Source organism: Notolepis coatsorum, assembly GCF_963971535.1.
Source record: "Notolepis coatsorum genome assembly, chromosome: 20".
Lineage (NCBI taxonomy): Eukaryota > Metazoa > Chordata > Actinopteri > Aulopiformes > Paralepididae > Notolepis > Notolepis coatsorum.
In genome coordinates this window covers 9,937,068-9,954,106 of record NC_140184.1, presented here as the reverse complement: position 1 = coordinate 9,954,106, position 17,039 = coordinate 9,937,068, and the positions used below count along the sequence as shown (strand labels likewise).

General features: G+C 42.4%; 1 protein-coding gene across 1 annotated transcript in view; it reads left to right on the top strand.

Moving 5' to 3' along the window:
• Positions 1 to 5,389: 5,389 nt before the first annotated feature.
• The window catches only part of LOC311247085 (CD82 antigen-like), an 86,261-nt gene continuing 74,611 nt past the window's right edge, over positions 5,390 to 17,039 (top strand). Inside the window, exon 1 of the mRNA XM_084337396.1 lies at positions 5,390 to 5,476. The gene's annotated coding sequence lies outside the window, so the exon portion shown is untranslated. The remainder of the gene's footprint in view (positions 5,477 to 17,039) is intronic.

Genomic DNA, 17,039 nt, shown 5'->3' with positions numbered 1-17,039 from the left:
ATGGTTTTGTCAATAGTTCAATGTACAATTGTGTTTGTTTGTACAGTGTCTCCTCCCCCCCCCCCTCAATGTACAGTGTTACTTGTTTATACAGTATGCCCCCCGCCCCCCCCCCCCCCCCCCAACCACCTCCAATGTAAATTACCCAGTATGGTTGTCAATATCCCAATGTACCCAACCCCCCCCACCCAACCTCCAATGTACAGTTTCTACGTCAAATGTATATACTCCCTTTTCTTGACTCCTTCTGTATCACAAACAGTACTGTATTTGCAAATCTGGTATGTCATAAATGTATAGATGTAGCAGTACTGACTATCTGTATGTCATGTATGTCATATATGTCTATATGAATTGAAAATGGGGGACCCTGATGGAAACAAGACAAACGTCTTTCTCAGGTCTGCATCCCCTTAACAATTGTATGTATTGAGCCGTACTGTATTGTACCCATTCTACAATCTGTTAAATAAAGTTTTCATTCATTCATTCATTCATCATGGTGCATCTGAAATGCCATCTAAAGATGCAGCAGCCTGAAGCTGTAGTAACTGGGAGACTGACGATTGTCTGAGCACTTATAGGCTTTTACATGAGAGTTTTTTTTTTTATTAGTCGTGCCATCAGATCGTAAACAGGCAAATGTACCTCTCTTCACAGAACAGCAACTACCCTATATATACTTTTAACAGTCACCTTTTTTTTTAAAGAGGGCTACGAAACTAAATAGAAAATACAGAAACAACATAGAGATACAGAACTAATGAAGATGTCAATGACACCGGATAGGTGTGATCTTCCCCAGTCAGGCTTTTTGGCGGTATGTCAATAGGAGCGACGAAAAGCTTCTTTGTTCAATCAAAGGAATCTGATAACACAGTGTACATTGAATGAATTCTGCCATAGTGAGAAAGCGAATCCTATAGCACTAAGGGTGGGTTTGCACCAACTAGGTCTAATTTTATCTAAGATTAGTTGGAATTAGAGATTAGTTAAACTAGTTTTAAAATGAGTAAATCCAGATTTAGAATTAACCAGAGCTATGTTGCACAATTTAAAATGTAATCCTTGTTTAGTACATCTTAGTTTGATGATTTAAACCAATATTAAACCTATTTTAACCAAATCAGTCATTCATCTTTCTTGACAAAAAGCATGCAATATTGGGTGTTTAGGCCAAACAAACAAAAAGCCATCAGAAGAAGAAAAAAGGCCAACTGTGTTGTTAAGACTTAACGAATTGAAGAGAGTAAAGCAGAAAAGATGCTACTTACAGTTGGTATGAGCTGGCTACTTATTTAGCCAACAGTTACACTGCAACACTGTTCTTCTCTGCTACCTGGTGTTATAGCCAGCTAATGCTACTTTGTCAACCCATGGCTTGGTAGAGAAGCTCAAATTTCCCCTCTCTTGAGTAACATATTCCATCGTAAAATATTTCATCGTGTCTGTCCCTCATCTCTCTCAGGGGAACCCTCTAGTTTTTCTCTATCCACCTAAAAGAAAATGCAGGCATTACACAATCTAAACCACCTCAACTGTCAGTTTAAAGTTAATCCCTGATCAAAGGTTAAATTGGAGTTCAACATAACATATTTACACAACATAATTAAGATTAATCTAGGTTTGGAGTAAAAAACGAAACTGAGATTTAAAGAGAGGTTTAAATTGAAATACTGCTTAGCTTTAAACTAACTTTAGTGCAACGGAATGAAACGATAAACCACAATTTAATCCAGTTTAAGAGATAATCCCTGTTGGTGCAACCCACCCTAAGACTCTTAAGAGAAACAAGGGCTGGTGGTCAGTGAGGTCATACGGAGTGTGTGGTGCATCAGGCTCTCCGACTCCAATAGTGTCGCTACTTCTAGGCTCAAACGTCTGCTCAGAAGGCCCAGTAAGCAGTGCTCTCTAAAGCTGTGTTGTCACTCACATTGTTCCATGTCATAAACTCTTGACCATTACATAGGTAACCCCTTACACAGTTCCATTGTTAGGACCTTTACTGGCTTCTACCATCATAGCTCATCGGAGCCCCCGTTGAATAAGACCATTTATGCTGTGAATAAGGCCGATGTAACCCTACACCATGCTGAACTGACCTACTGTGTGCTCTGCACTCTGTAGAGCAACCATTGTATCACGGCCAAGCCATGGAGCGAGTCTGACCTCACTGCCAGCTATACGGGTCAATCAATGCTGAATGGGGCTACAGTAGCTGCTGGACCACTGGACACACCAGATTGGATGCAGGGTGGAGAGAGAGAGAGCGGTACAGTTCCATGTTGGACAATCTATGTAGAACACAAATGATATTCAGAGTTCAGAGTTCAGAGTTCAGAGTTTTTATTTGCCACATGGAATAATACAATCATAGTTTCTTCATTAAAAAATCATAAATAGCCATTCCATGGACAAAAGGAGCAGGAAGAAGAATAAATCTTATAATTACCTGCCCCTTATTCCTAAACTAACATGTATTTTCTTAATGGTCGGCGTATAACCTTATTTATTATTTATTGAAAGCTCGGCGTTGCTAATAAACATTTTTTATATTTTTTATAAACTGGTCAACACTGCTCAAAACTGCATTATTTCCGGCGTTTGCTGACTGGCGCGCCTGCACTGTGATCACAGCGCATGCGCATCATGATGCACCCAACGCCGGAAATAATGCAGTGTTGATCAGTTTATAAAAAATATTTAAAATGTTTATTAGCAACGCCGAGCTTTCAAACCACCCCGGTTTTGTGTGTGAAACCCTCGTGCAACTGTGAGTACCGTTGACATTTCTCTGTGATAAATTTAGAACAAACAGTTCGTAAATAACCAGTGCTTCAGAGTGAATGTTCCCATGGCTAGTTAGGTCGAGCAAGTGACTGCTGTATCATCAGCAGTCACGAAAGGGGCTAGCAGGATAGGTGAGACGCCCCTACTCCAAGGTAAACCTGAATCACAAAACACATGAGATGTTAATTCAATTAAAAAAAAATATATATATATATATTTATTCTCACAAAATAAATATAACTCATGAATCTTTTTCTTTTCTTTTACAAATCTCCTTTCTTTTATGAAAATGATCTGACATCAATGACAATTATCACTTTCACAATTTCACTAAATGTAGAAATAGAATAATATAATAACTAATAGAATTACATTAGCACATGGAATGGAGCAGACAGTACCGGTTAGTCTAGGCCAGCGGTTCTCAAACTACTGGTCGCGACCCAAAGTGGGGTGTGTTGAATTGTTCTATTAGCTACATTAAACCAGTGGTAGGTCTGTGTTATAGCTGCATTAAACCAGTGGTAGGTCTGTGTTATAGCTACAACCCTTGTGCCTCCCTGGTACCGATTCCACTCATGAGGCTTAAGAGATGAAAGTATGGATCAAGTTGAAAATCCTATAATTTTAACTGTTTACTATTTTTTTTTTAAATCCCACAATTAACATTAAAAGCCTAATCTCAAGATATCTGTAACAAATTACAAATATTTCCCAATTTTAACCACTTATATTCGTGTTTGTTTGATACTAAGTCCATTTTTATTGAAAAAAAAACGGAGAAACGGCCATATTCATCATATATCTATACATTTTAGACACCATATTACAGCGTGTGAAAACTGGACAAAATCCCTGTGAATAAGAATCTGCCATTATAAAAAAGAAAGGTTGACTATTTCGGTCAGAAATAGCGGTCAGAAATAGCCGAGAGGCTAACGTTAGTAAGCACCGGTTATTACTAATCTATTACTATAAGGTATGTATTGTTTTATAGTGCATGCCTGGTGTAATTATTCTGTTTATTTATCGATATATGATGTGAAAATTAGGGAGGAGATATATATATATTTTTTTTTAGACTATTGCGTTTTTATTGCGGTTTTATTAATATGGAAGTGGATGGGATGAAAATGGGCGCCAGGGTATCTCGTGTAACTTTTTTTGTAACCTTTTTTTTAGAACGTTTCAAATCATAATCTTTTGACATAATGAAAATATATGTAAAATTAAGATATGGTCCCAATTTCATGAAATAATAATAAACACACACACCGCTGTGCTCACACACACACACACACACACACACACACACACACACACACACACACACACACACACACACACACACACACACACACACACACACACACACACACACACACACACACACACACACACACACACACACACACACACACACACACACACACACACAAAGTCAAGAAAGACAGAATCGGTACCAGGGAGCCACAAGGGTTTTAAACCAGTGGTAGGCCTGTGTTCTATTCACTACATTAAACCAGTGGTAGGCCTTTGCAGATCCAATGGGTCATTTTGTCATAGATAATGTCAAATATGTTTTGTGCACAACCAGGTGCAATGCAAAAACAAGCCCACCTCTACATTTAAAACATATTTGATACATATATAAATTTGGATTTGTATCTAGCTATTGATAGTGGCTGACAAACTTTTTGGCCACAATTTTGACCCAAACCAAATCTGAGCCAGATTCCCACATCTCTCTAGACGTACGTGCCTCCCTGGCTTTGAAGCTCCGTCCATCAAAAGAAAATATATTTTTTTAATCAACCCAAGCCCATTTCCCTCATGAAGCAGCTTTTCTACATCAGTGAGCACACAGGTAACGTCATTTTAGGTCCCAGTGTGTTTTTTTAATTGTAGGATATTAGTTGTAGATACCAAAAGAAGGTTTATACCCCTTTAGTTGTCCAAAAGACACCAGGGATCCCTTTTCACAACAGTCCTCCAGATACTGAATCCCTTTCTGATGCCACATTTTCAGAATCTTGTTATCCACAGTCATGGGTATAATATGAGTTCCTTCTGTCTCAAAGGTGTTTTGGGTAACAGACTCTAGTCCAAGGCTCTTGCGGACGTCATACCGTATACTTTTCTCAAAACAGTTATCGGTCCTAGTGGTTATGCTCCTTGAGGTCCATTTGTAAATGAAATCACCAGGCACTTTCTCTCTAAGAGCATACATTAAAATGAAAACCCAGGAGGAAACACTGATTATCAAAAAGAAAAGAAACAAATAGTAGCCTATGCTAACTTGTGAAAATTGTATTCTAACTGTATTGGAATACTAACGGTAGGTAGGCCTATAATAAATAAATACACTTGTTTGTTTGCTCATATTCGGAGTTAATTATATTGTTTACACTGCTTATTTGTATCTTTACTTCTACTATTACCATGCCCATACTAATTCCCAGATCTGCCACATGGTGGGACCAGTGGGACCACAGGAGACTCCCGTGTGCGTGCTGCTGAGTCGTGTCTGTCTGTCTTTGTTGTCTCTCTCTCTCTCTCTCTCTCTGCCAGCCACACAGTTGGAAAGGAGACCAGTCCAGTGCGCACAGGAGGACCAGGAGAGCTCTCCGTTCCGTTCCGTTCACTGCACAACAAACCTTTCTCCCTAAAACTCCGCGCAAAAAACGTAAGTAGCGCGTCTCACTTGCGAACTCGCGTCTGGTTTGTTTATTATAATACAACGAGTTCCCTGGGTTTGTTTTGCGTACACGATGGTTTACTTCTTTTGTTTTGCAATTGGGAAGCACAACTCCATTGATAGGGGATCATGAATGCATTGGATATGTTACGGTTCCGAGACTGTTGTTGTTGTTGTTGTAAGAAGGACTGGTGATGATGTGGCGTGCTGCGTTATTAGCCAATGTGTTGAACTTATGAACATATGCCGCGCTGGGATCAGTTGGAAGTTTACTAGTAGCAGCTTATGTGCATCTCGTGTGTGTCTGTGGCTGCTGCTACAACAAAGCAACACCAAGTTAGTTCATGATCAAAGCGTTACTTTAGATGGAAAACTATTTCATATTTGATTAGTTTCATTGCTTATTTATTGGCAATGAACCACCAACACGAATTACATTGACTTTATGACATTTTGTGATCATATTTTAAGAGGTCATCGTCTGGCCAGTCAACAGTGTAACTGTTGGACATCACAGAAGCCAGTGTACATTAACCTTTTGTGACTTCTAAACCCCCCTTTTTTGAAGAAACCCAACACACACACACGCACACAAACACACACACACACACACACACACACACACACACACACACACACACACACACACACACACACACACACACAAAATAACCCACTTGAAGCTTCAACCTACATGATATATCAGTATCACATAACAATTCACTGCCATACATCTACTATTCTAGCTGGGTATGATTGAACCCGATGGCTTTCAGAAAAAGGTCCATACCCTATTATTCAAGCCATCGTTGTGTGTGTCAGAGTGAGGGAGCACTGGGCTTGTGTTACAGATGTGTATGTGGGTCAGTGTTCTCCCGGGACCGCTGTGGGCACGGTGGCTGAGTCTGGTTCTGCGCCACTGGCTGCCCTTCTGCCCTCTGCCCTCTGCGTGGACTTTGCCCTCTCCAGTGGCATGGTGCTATTATTGGAGTTGGAGGGGGTGAGTAGTAGTAGTACATGCTGGGCATTGAATGACCATTTGCGTAAAACCTCCCACCCGACCCCTCCAGCACACACACACGCTGAGGTGGTGGATCTCTCTTTAGTTGTTGAGATTGTAAATCTATTCGCCATAGTGCAGTTGTCCCCTTCCCCCTTCCAACTGAAGGACTTTGCATGACCCTAATTACCTTACCATGCACTGAAAAACAGTGGGTCATCTTACTGGATGTACTATGCTGTACTCGAATTAGCAGCTGGTGGACGGTTGTTTGTTTTTTTCCTTTTTGGATTGCAGGACAGGACGCAGACTGTTACATGTTTTTAACAAGTTAGTCATCTTAACAACTATGTATAATGTAAACAACACACCAGCTTGCCTGCATTCTTCTCGATGCTATTCATGAGACTTGTGTAATAGGGCGAAGACTTTTTTCCCCTTTTTATGAGGTTTGACTTGAAGTTGATACACAATATATCCCCTGGTTAATACACCAAGGAAAACTATTATCTTGGACCCTTTAGAGGACTGTAAAATGATTGGAAGTTCTGAGATTGATTCTCGTCTCCCATGAACTGAGTACAAGCTGTGTTGGTGAATTCAAAAGGTGTGTTAGTCACGGTGTCCATAACCTGTTCAACCAGTTCAGTAGAGGTACCCTGCAGGTATTGGTCATGGGCTAATGTTACAACTTGAATTGTTCACAGTTAATTCACACCAAACCTCACAACCCGAGCTATAGTGGACTTGTTGTGTTTGTCCTTTTTGGTTTTGTTTTTTCGTCTTGTGTAGGCTACCTCTTTTTCTTTTTTACTTGACTGTCTGAAACAAACTGTAAATAAAGAGAGAAGGCAAAGCCGCATGATACCGTGGGCTGAAAGATAGGGGTGGGAATCCCACATTTCGAAGTGTGTGGGGTCAAGTTTCGACCAGTTCTCAATTCATCACGATTGTCTAGGGTCTAGGCAGTTCGATAGATTCGATTCTAAATTGCTAATAACCATCGCGTTGCAAAGCTTGTGTATTGTGTGAGTCTTTCTGCTTGCCTAATCTTGGAGAACAAGCTAACGTTTTATAGTTGTAACTTGTACGGTCATAATAAAGTTGAAACCATATCACAAGACTGAAAGTGAATACATTGATTTTGTATTGAAATGTATTTAATCTGAGAAGGTAGAATTGGTTTTCTCTTTATATTTCCCCCACCCCTACTGAAATCGTGTCAGCTTTCTCTTGTGTTTACGTGGCTCCTAGTCAATGGGGTGAATAGCTGTGTCTGTGTTAATGTGGCCCCTAGTCAATGAAATGAACACATAGCTGTGTTTACGTGGCCCCTAGTCGATGGGGTGAATAGCTGTGTTTATGTGGCCCCTAGTCAATGGGGTGAATAGCTGTGTCTGTGTTTACATGGCTCCTAGTCGATGGAGTGAACACATAGTTGTGTTTATGTGGCCCCTAGTCGATGAAATTAACACATGTCTGTGTTTATGTGGCCCCTAGTCGATGAAATTAACACATAGCTGTGTCTGTGTTTATGTGGCCCCTAGTCGATGGAGTGAACACATAGTTGTGTCTGTGTTTATGTGGCCCCTAGTCGATGGAGTGAACACATAGTTGTGTCTGTGTTTATGTGGCCCCTAGTCGATGGAGTGAACACATAGTTGTGTCTGGGTTTACGTGGCCCCTAGTCGATGGAGTGAATAGCTGTGTCTGTGTTAATGTGGCCCCTAGTCGATGGAGTGAATAGTTGTGTCTGTGTTTACGTGGCCCCTAGTCGATGGAGTGAATAGCTGTGTCTGTGTTTACGTGGCCCCAGGGATCAAAATAAGCACACGCCATTCGCCAATGGCTTGTAGATTTAATGTTTGGCGACTAGAAATTAAGATCTGCCCGCCACCTGGCGGCTAACAAAATCCACTGCATCAGCGGGAGCTTGGTGCTGGATTTTGCGAGAAGCATGCAGCTGCAGAGCCACAGAGCAGCAGTGTTTTCAGCTCCGGTCTGGGGACCGCTCAGCAGCGCCCCCCACCCAACAGCTGAATTGCCAATGGCTGAATTAGAGTACTGCACCGTGCGGGCACCGCTGGTGGGTTCTGTGGCTCTGCAGCTGGATGCTTCTCGCAAAATCCAGCACCAAGCTCCCACTGACAACATCGTTGTCATTCCTGCTTGGTGAAGCAACGATGAAACAAATGTAATGATTGTTTCATTCATCGCATAGGCTATTTAATTTTAGCCTATTTTAATACAATTCAAATAATCAAATTGTGCTTAGAGGGAATTATTTTCACCGGACATTATGACCGGAGAGATTTAAATGTTCGGACTTCAACAACTTTTTTCTCACAACGGGTCAAGTGCATCTAACATGCTTTGCACCGTCGCCATTCCTTTATGCCCACAACGCCCGAAATGAACGTTACGTTATCAGAGGCAGAGCAGAGCCATAGAGAACAGTGTGGACTGAGGAAAGGGAAATGGGGGGGGGGGGTGCATGCGTTTGGAAAGACGATGAAGTCAGTCAGGAGTATATTATAGTAAACTGAGGATTACTGAGGATGGACAGATAATATTGATATTCAAATATAAAAAAGTTTCGAGAGGAGTGGATGTTTGAAGACAGACTAGACTACAATATGATGCGGGGGTGGTGAGTTGAAACAGTGTGTGTGATTGATTGAAAAGTTTATTAACAGATTGCAGAATGGGTACAGTAGTACAGCTCAATACATACAATTGTTAAGGGGATGCAGACCAGAGAAAGACTAGTCTTGTTTACATCAGGGTCCCCCATTTTCAATTCATCATAACATAATATTATGTGTCCCGACCCCACTTCTATGTTTCAATAAATTATTTGCATTTAAAACTATTAACACTGACTCATTCCTTCAGTCCACTCAAAATTATGCTAATATTCCGTATGTTGTTTATGATATTAATTGAAAATAGCATATGAGAGTATTATAGTAATAATAACACATAGCGATATACTAAAAAGCTATTTATATTTTTTGGCTGGTAAAAATTCTGCCTGGCTGGTAGTTTTTAAAATCTACCAGCCAAATGGCTGGTAAGTCAAAAAGTTAAGTTTGTTCCCTGCGTGGCCCCTAGTCGATGGAGTGAATAGCTGTGTCTGTGTTAATGTGGCCCCTAGTCGATGGAGTGAATAGCTGTGTCTGTGTTTACGTGGCCCCTAGTCGATGGAGTGAATAGCTGTGTCTGTGTTAATGTGGCCCCTAGTCGATGGAGTGAATAGCTGTGTCTGTGTTTACGTGGCCCCTAGTCGATGGAGTGAATAGCTGTGTCTGTGTTTACGTGGCCCCTAGTCGATGGAGTGAATAGCTGTGTCTGTGATTATGTGGCCCCTAGTCGATGGAGTGAATAGCTGTGTCTGTGATTATGTGGCCCCTAGTCGATGGAGTGAATAGCTGTGTCTGTGTTAATGTGGCCCCTAGTCGATGGAGTGAATAGCTGTGTCTGTGTTTACGTGGCCCCTAGTCGATGGAGTGAATAGCTGTGTCTGTGTTTACGTGGCCCCTAGTCGATGGGGTGAATAGCTGTGTTTACGTGGCCCCTAGTCGATGGGGTGAATAGCTGTGTCTGTGTTTACGTGGCCCCTAGTCGATGGGGTGAACACATAGCTGTGTCTGTGTTTACGTGGCCCCTAGTCGATGGAGTGAATAGCTGTGTCTGTGTTTACGTGGCCCCTAGTCGATGGAGTGAATAGCTGTGTCTGTGTTTACATGGCCCCTAGTCGATGGAGTGAATAGCTGTCAGGGGCAAGTGACAGTCCAAACGAGCATGAGATTTTATTTCCTCTTGCCAGAGAGTCCTGAGGGTCCTCCTGACCGACTCCCTCTCTCCCACACTTGCCAACTGGCTTCACCGCCGCTGGACAGTTGTCATGGAAACCCACGCAGCATGCTCTTTTTAACTGAGTGGAAATGGAGTTGTCTGGGAGGCCAGAACCGGTTTTGCCACAGAATGGTTTCATGATGAATGAATTACGGGTGAGAGGAACTGCAGGGGTTCACTCCCTGAGACACGCTCAGGCTGCACCCCTTTTTCTTTTGGTTAAGCTTAAGCCCCCCACCCACTACACACCCCCACCCACTACACCCCCCCCCCCCCCCCACTACACACTCCCTCCCTACCCACTACACCAGGGGAGGAAATTAGGCCACTTTACTGGCCAAATGCTAGTATTTTTTACGTTTGGCTGGTAAAAAAAATCAGATACCCGCCAATTGGCTGGTAAGCCAAAAAGTTAGTTTCCTCCCCTGCTGGCGAGTATACAAAAAAATTAAACATTCTGCAATCACTGCACTGGCAAACGGTGCGCGTCTTCTGAGTGTAGACTAGTAGCTGTTCAGTGTTCTCTTGGATGTGGACCTGAGACTGTAGTAGCTGTTCAGTGTTCTCATGGATGTGGACCTGAGACTGTAGTAGCTGTTCAGTGTTCTCTTGGACCTGAGACTGTAGTAGCTGTTCAGTGTTCTTTTGGATGTGGACCTGAGACTGTAGTAGCTGTTCAGTGTTCTCATGGATGTGGACCTGAGACTGTAGCTGTTCAGTGTTCTCTTGGATGTGGACCTGAGACTGTAGTAGCTGTTCAGTGTTCTCTTGGATGTGGACCTGAGACTGTAGTAGCGGTTCAGTGTTCTCTTGGATGTGGACCTGAGACTGTAGTAGCTGTTCAGTGTTCTCTTGGATGTGGAGCTGTGACTGTAGCTGTTCAGTGTTCTCTTGGATGTGGACCTGAGACTGTAGTAGCTGTTCAGTGTTCTCTTGGATGTGGAGCTGAGACTGTAGCTGTTCAGTGTTCTCTTGGATGTGGAGCTGAGACTGTAGCTGTTCAGTGTTCTCTTGGATGTGGACCTGAGACTGTAGCTGTTCAGTGTTCTCTTGGATGTGGACCTGAGACTGTAGCTGTTCAGTGTTCTCTTGGATGTGGACCTGAGACTGTAGCTGTTCAGTGTTCTCTTGGATGTGGACCTGAGACTGTAGCTGTTCAGTGTTCTCTTGGATGTGGACCTGAGACTGTAGCTGTTCAGTGTTCTCTTGGATGGGGACCTGAGACTGTAGTAGCTGTTCAGTGTTCTCTTGGATGTGGACCTGAGACTTTAGTAGCTGTTCAGTGTTCTCTTGGATGTGGACCTGAGACTGTAGCTGTTCAGTGTTCTCTTGGATGTGGACCTGAGACTGTAGTAGCTGCTCAGTGTTCTCTTGGATGTGGACCTGAGACTGTAGTAGCTGTTCAGTGTTCTCTTGGATGTGGACCTGAGACTGTAGTAGCTGTTCAGTGTTCTCTTGGATATGGACCTGAGACTGCGGTACCGTCATGAGCGGCATGAGCTCAAACAGTTTGAGGTTTGGGTGGCTGGGGTGAGGGTCTTCTTAAGTTGGATTATACCATGGTATTATTTTTCATGACCTACTCAGACCTACTCCTATCCAAGCTCCGGGAGGGTCATCAAAGAGAAGTCGCCTATTCTCAGGCTATGGTTAGACTAGTGTATTCCTGGCGTTTTTTTATACGTTTTTGACGACGTTTGATGTCCTATCTACACAGAAATGCGTTTTTTGGCGTTTTTTTGTGGATACGGCTGAAACGCAAAATTGTGTTTGCGTTTGGAGATACGCAAAAAAAACGCTTTGACAACAGCGTGTAGTCAGCACGGAGCAGTTGTTGCGAAAACGCCCATGCGCAGTAGATACCATCTGCGTGCCCTTCCGGTGACAACAGTGTGTGTGTTTGGGACAGAGCTCCGTGTCCCAAATAGCTTCAGCTACCATGTGTTGTCAAGTTATTGTTATAAGGACCCCAGTCCAAGCTACAACAGTCTGCATTCCCTTAACAATTGTTTGTATTGAGCCGTATTGTATTGTACCCATATGCAATATGTTAAATAAAGTTTACATCCATTCATTCTGCTAGCATTACCGATTGCATGAGCAGCTGGCTAACGTGAGCTATCAGGATTCAGACCCTGTTAGCTCAGAGTTCCTCTTTCAACTTAACAAGCATTAAACAAAATGGCCCAGTCATCTATTCACCTTTGTTTAATACACACAGCGTTGTCTCTAATGTTATCTAACTACTGATAGCTCGCGATATCATCAGTTTCGTGCTGGCTAAGTAGCGTGAGCTAACGTTAGCTTCTAGCCACAATGCTATATTGTTATAATGGCATACTCCATTGACGTTAGCATGCAGCTAACAATGCTACCGATCGTTTTTTAGACTAAACTATCCGCTCTTGGTGGTCACTTGTGTTGATGTTAGTTTTGTTTCATCAACAAATGACAGGCAGAACACACAGTGAATGTATCCGTTTTGTTTATTGCACTTTTATTAGGCTTTGCTGAAAAATTATTGCTGCATTGAGTGCATCTTGCATTGCAAGATGGTGGCGCGGCATAAGCGCCTGCCTTATTGACATTTTCTTTGCTGGAGCTTCCACCAGGAAGTGTATTGGCACATTCGTTCTGATTGGTTGAAATTGCCTTCATGTTTGCCACCTACTGCCACCTACTGCTTTGGCAGTGTACTACATCAGTGTGCTCGGCTGACAAAAACGGAAAAAAAACGAAAGTGTGACTCGAGGCGCATGACGTCGCGGCGATATGCGGCGATACGTATAAGAAAACAATACGAAATGATACGAAAGGTGTAACCTCAGCCTCAGTCCTTGCCCCACAATGGTGGAATGAACTACCCACCCAAGTTAGGACAGCCGAAACCCGTCCAATATTTCGCCGTCGACTAAAGATGCACTTCTTCAACCATTATCTGAATTAAAAAAAAATACAAAAAATATCTAACCCTAACTAACCTTACTGTCATGCACTTGTCCTATTAAACTAACCTACAGTAGCACTCAACACTTTGATGAACATTGCTACTCAGCTGATAGTTGTGCCCTTCCTGATGACTTGTCGTACATAACTTGTAAGTCGCTTTGGATAAAAGCGTCAGCTAAATGACTAAATGTAAATGTATTATAAAAAATATATATTATAAAAAAATATTACAGGATTTTTACCATGGCAGTATGATAAATTATTTACACAATAGTCTGTACCATTTAAACTGAACTACCATGAAACTTCTTTGCAAGGTGCTCCGCTTATTGCAAGATGTAGAACTAGTCCATTCGTCCACAAAGCTCAGGATCGTTTTGTTTTATCTTCTGAAACGCAGCTGAAAGGAGCTTCAGGTGTCGGTTGATGTAAAAATGAAAAAAAAACAAGGCCTTTCGGTGAGAAAGGGGCATATTTCATATGGCGCCGCTGGTATTGTGCTCAGGAGAATGCATGGCCCGGGGTAGATTGTACTCAGGAGAACACACGGCTTGGGGGTAGTTCCTCGGTGTGTCGAGTTTCTCCCCTTTGTCGCTGCAGAGAAATGTGTGGCTGAAAGCTGCCATTGTTTTGGTGGGCACTCAAAGTGGGGCCCTGTCTCTCACACTTGAGAAGGGTCTGTGTGTGTGTGTGGGGGGGGTTGGTTGAGGGGTGTGTGAGTGGGTTGTCACCGCCGGTAGCTGAAAGTGGGCTGGGGGGGGGGGGGGGGGGGGGGGCTCTGGGGGGGGTTGTTGTTAGTCAGGTTGTTGCTGTGTGGGCGTGTTAACTAGGTGTCTCTATGGGTCTCTCCAAGCTAGACCAGCTGAATGCTGATGAGGCTGACTCCACCCACCCCCACCCTCTCTCCCTCCCTCCCCGCCTCCCTCCGAGGCCCTGGCTGGATCTGGTGGACCGTGGAGCCATTAACAGTGAAAACCTGTTTCTGGCCGTGCCCAATTACACCACACCACAGCTGGGCTGATGTTTGCCAGTTGAGCCTGTGGGAGAAACAAACACACTCACTGTTAGTCAAATATCATTCAATCACTGTTAGTCAAATATATCAGGGGCGACAGTGGCTCAGGAGGTAGAGCAGTCATCTGGCAATCCGGAGGTTCCCGGTTTGATTCCCCGGGCAGCGTGTCGATGTGTCCTTGAGCAAGACACTTAACCCCTAATATTGCTCCCGATGAGCAGGTTGGCACCTTGCATGGTTGCCTCCGCCGTCGGTGAATAGTGAATGTGTGAAATGAATGGGTAAAATGTGAGTAACAAATTGTAAAGCGCTTTGGATAAAAGCGCTATATAAAAAAGCAGCCATTTACCATTATATCATTCAATCACTGACTGTTAGTCAAATATCATTCAAGATTCAATCACTGTTAGTCAAATATCATTCAAGATTCAATCACTGTTAGTCAAATATCATTCAATCACTGTTAGTCAAAATATCATTCAATCACTGTTAGTCAAATATCATTCCTTATTTTACCAGTAAACACTGCTACGGTGAATGTCAAATAAGATCTTGCTTTAAATTATTCCTGGACGCGTTGGTGACTGAGATCTACAGTATGATCTACACAAAGTATGAATTTTAGGGCTGCTTGTTAGATATTTGGTGTCCTGAATAGAGTGTGAAAACAAAGGAGTTGTTGTGTCCTGCCCCCCTCACCCCCACCCCACACCAACCCCCTGCACACAGTTTTGAAAAAAAAACAAAAGAGTGTGTAAGTGAAATGGACCGAATGTACTGATGCTGCCCAGCTGTGCAACGTTGCTGCATGGATGAATGGATGGTGCATTCTCTCTGTATGTTGTTTGGTGTGTTCAGTTTAGAAACTGTTGTGCAATAATCTAACACAGCCCAGATATCTCACTCTCCAGGACACGTGTTCCTCTATTACCTCTATTGGATATTACTGATGATTAGATTAGATTCAAATCTATTGTCATTATACACAACACAAGTACAATACAACGGAAAGAAGTTTGGCATCCAACCAGAGTGCACATGTAGCAGTAAAGTGCAACAGCAATATACAATGTGTACAGGTGATTTAAACCGGGTACAAAATATACAAATTAGTACTACTGAGTGTAGTGCTAATCAGATGTATGTACAGAGTTGTAGTGTACACTGACTGTACAGTACAGTGATACAGGTATAGAGACAGTATGGTAGTAGTCATACTGGCCAGCAGCGTAACTAGTAAGAGTAGGATATGTACAGATATAGATATAGTAAAGGACTATGTGCAGGTAAGTACAGACAGGTGTGGATAGATATATATATTTGATATCACTGATGATCACACTGAATTTGTGTAGTAGGGCTTCACCCTAATCAGTCGGTTTGGTCTTAGTCAAGAGTCTCAAGACTTGTTTGTTGATTAGTATTACTTTATGCTTTATTCCATGTTAAATTAGTTATTAGATTAGTCAATTCAAATCAATAAATTGATTAGTCAACAAAGGCGTATTGCTATTTGTTGAATTGATTTTAGAACCAGCCCGCGTTTACACCTATTTAAGCAGAACCAACGTTCCACCATCCTCCGTCATCAATGGAGGGCGTTACTCAGGCGGAGGTAAACGCAACCACATGAACACGACAGTGGCAAAATGTGCCGTATATAAAACAGCTTCAAAGGTTCGGTATTGCACCATGCTGATCCACTCAACAGGTAGCGATCTCAAGATGAGACCATAGGATCCACAGGCAGCCGCACTAACCAGCTGAGCTAAAGGTTCCGACGTTGACTGCGACCGACTCATCCATAGTTTACACTCGTCAAGAGCCAATTGTGCATTCGTTCAGTATTCGCATTAATAAATGAGATGCCATGCTAATATGTCATGTTCTACAGTAGGACTACTATGATACCCAATAAAATAACGAATTAGAATAATTAAGGATGTCCGATATTATCGGCCTACCGATATTATCGGCCGATATTGGCATTAAAATGTGAGATCGGAAAATATCGGTATCGGTTTAAAAAAAAATAATGATTTATTATTTTTTTTACATTTATTTAACCTTTATTTACCCAGGCAAGCAAGTAAGAACAGATTCTGACAGATTATTAACAGATTATTAACAGATTATTGTCAAAAGTATGCATAATGTTGTGTTAATTCCACAACAAGAGATATGTAATGTTAATTACCTGCATATATCGGTATCGGTTGATATCGGTATTGGAAATTAAGAGTTGGACAATATCGGTATATTGGTAAAAAAGCCAATATCGAGCATCCCTAAGAATAATAGAAGCCTACTTTGCTGGAATGAATTCATTTTGCACGTATACAGTACATGTGTGTGTGTGTTTGTGTGTGTGCGCTGAGGCTCACTAAGCCTTTCTCCATGCATATTTATTTCTGAGAATGTATGTATCCACTCTGGTTGGATGGTGTATTGTGCTGTATCAGTATGATAACAATACCATTTTAATCTAATCTCATTTTGAGATCAGTCGCAAATCGCTTCCTGTTGAATGGATCGATTGAGCGCAATGCCGAACCTCTACTCTTCGCTTGTTTACGCTCGTCTTCACAGCCTGAACACTGATGACGTCACGGTTCGCAAAGGGAAAAAAACGAAAACATTTCGGTTTCCAGCTGAGCGGCGACTTTTCACGTTCCGAACCAATTATTTCCGGTGTGAACGCGCCGGGCCGGTTCGAGATTAGGTTCGGG